We start from the raw sequence: 2,577 nt of genomic DNA on the forward strand, positions 1-2,577 counted from the left end.
TTTCCCATTTTTGCCAAAAAAATTGCTGTGGCTCGAAAGTACGTCGACTGGCGTGCTTCAAAATAGGACGTTTAATATGGGAGCATAGCAGTAACAATTAACTATACCCAATTTCAAACATGTGGGCCAAACGGTTCCTGAGTTATCGTTGACCGAAGCGAAACGTTGACGGACGGACGGACGGACGGACTGACGAACGGACGGACGGACGGACGTACGACGGACAACGACCCATGGCAATAGCTCAGCTTGACGATGTCAAGGTGAGCTAATAATAATAGTATAAATCATAATATGTTCATAGCAGGAATTTTGCATTAAAGATATTGTCAATGAAATCTTGTAAAACAAACCAGACGAGTGTGACACCACAGACTGTTTAATATCTGCGTGTCTATAGATATATATACTATACAATTGCCAAACCCTACCTAATTTGCATAATTTTTTTTAAATCAAAACCTTAGCGCTTATTCATTCACATACCAAAAATGAGCAAAATCCATTGAACCTGAACTGACTAATGACAATTCCCATTTTTGGCAAAAGAATTGCCGTGGCTCGAAAGTACGTCGACTGGCGTGCTCCAAAATAAGACGTTCAATATGGGAGCATAGCAGTAACAACTATACCCAATTTCAAACATGTGGGTCAAACGGTTCCTGAGTTATCGTTGACCGAAACCAAATGTTGACGGACAGGCAGACGGACGTACGACGGACGACGACCCATGGCAATAGCTCAGCTTGACGATGTCAAGGTGAGCTAAAAAGAGAGAAAAAAAAGAATAGCCAAAAAGTATGGTTGCAAACATACAAAAACACGTGAAATTGTGAGAAATTGCAATTCTTACCTGTGTTTTAATACATGTATTATTACCAGGAGTCTATAGTAACCTAACTGTGTACGCTCTCTGAAAAGTCATGAAAAGTGTTTTGAATCCTAACTTGTAGGGTTGAGTCTAGGGTTGAGATAGTGTGATCAGACATGAGAATATGGCCCACAGTATGCTTCAGATTGCAGGAAAATGGCTTAAATATTTCAAAATTTTATGGGGGGCATGCCCCCAGCCAGACCCCCCTAGCACTGACATGCCTACAGCACGCGGGCCTGCCTGCGGCAGCCAAGGTTAATTTTGCCCCCGGCTATCCCCGATCATCCCCCCCCCCACTCCTCGGTACGGATTTACACCCCTGTATATATACTTTACGCGGGCTATAGTACTGGATCGAGCTAGGGTAAGAGTAGAGTATACATCTCATCAAGAGCTAATCATAATAATCTAATAAGTATTATTATCTCATAATCATCAGTTCATATACATTACCATCATACATCTCATATATCATCAGTCTCTAGTCTACAATCATATATGGTGCGTACGGGGCTTTGAAACTGAACATTACGTATGATATCATATATACGATAGCCTATATGTTCGATATTACAGTAACTATAATATAGTCTGTGTTTGAAGGCGTCACTGATAGGTGCTATATCACATGGCTGTTTCTTCTGAGGTAATTACAATCAAAAGTGTGTTCTCATCTGTGCTAAACTAGGCTTGGGCCGTATGGCATGTTTTTTGTTTCATAATTCGATTTTTTGTTTTATGCATGGTTGATTTTATCACATATAACAATATTAGATTTATCACATATAACATTCGATTTATCACATATAACATTAGATTTATCACATATAACATTCGATTTATCACATATAACATTCGATTCATCACATATAACATTCGATTTACCACATATAACATTTGATTTATCGCATATAATATATTTGATTATTTAATCATATGTTATATGCAATAAATCGACAATAATTCCCTGCCAAAAGTACAATTGCATCATTTGATACCATGCATGTTAATTCGATTGTATTATGCATTTACTGTTTTGAATGTTCACATTATTTGATTTTATATCAGAAAAGAGAATCAAACCATTCGATCCTGGCATCAAACCATTCGGTTTTGGAATCAAACCATTCAATTATGGAATAGAATCGTTCGATTTTGGAATCGAATCGTTCGATTTTAGAATCGTTCGATTTTAGAATCGAATCAGTCGATCTCTGTATTATGTAGATCCCTCCTGCACGCACCGCATCGAACCATGCGACTCTGAATTAATCGCATTATTCGATCCGTGAATCGAAGCATTCGATCCGTGAATTAAAGCATTCGATCCGTGAATTAAATAATGCGATCTGCTTATATATTCTTATATATTCTCGATCACGCAAATGTCTTCGATGTGAATTGAATATATATAGGAAAAATATCAAAGGTAACATTTAAAGTTTAAACATGCATATATATATATATTATCTGCGAATCGAACCATTCCGTCTTTCGATTCTGGAATCGAATCATTCGATCCGTGAATCGAATCATTCGATCCGTGAATCGAATCATTCGATTCTGGAATCTAATCATTCGATCCTGGAATCGATCGAATGATTCGATTCACGGATCGAATGATTCGATTCACGGATCGAATGATTCGATTCCAGAATCGAAAGACGGAATGGTTCGATTCGCAGATAATATATATATATGCA

General features: G+C 37.7%; 1 protein-coding gene across 1 annotated transcript in view; it reads right to left on the bottom strand.

Moving 5' to 3' along the window:
* Nucleotides 1-2,577, bottom strand: part of LOC106813724 (L-threonine dehydratase catabolic TdcB-like) — a 14,468-nt gene that overhangs the window by 10,988 nt on the left and 903 nt on the right. The window lies entirely within an intron of this gene.

This window comes from Priapulus caudatus, unplaced genomic scaffold, assembly GCF_000485595.1.
Source record: "Priapulus caudatus unplaced genomic scaffold, Priapulus_caudatus-5.0.1 Scaffold814, whole genome shotgun sequence".
NCBI classification, from domain to species: Eukaryota; Metazoa; Priapulida; class Priapulimorpha; order Priapulimorphida; family Priapulidae; genus Priapulus; species Priapulus caudatus.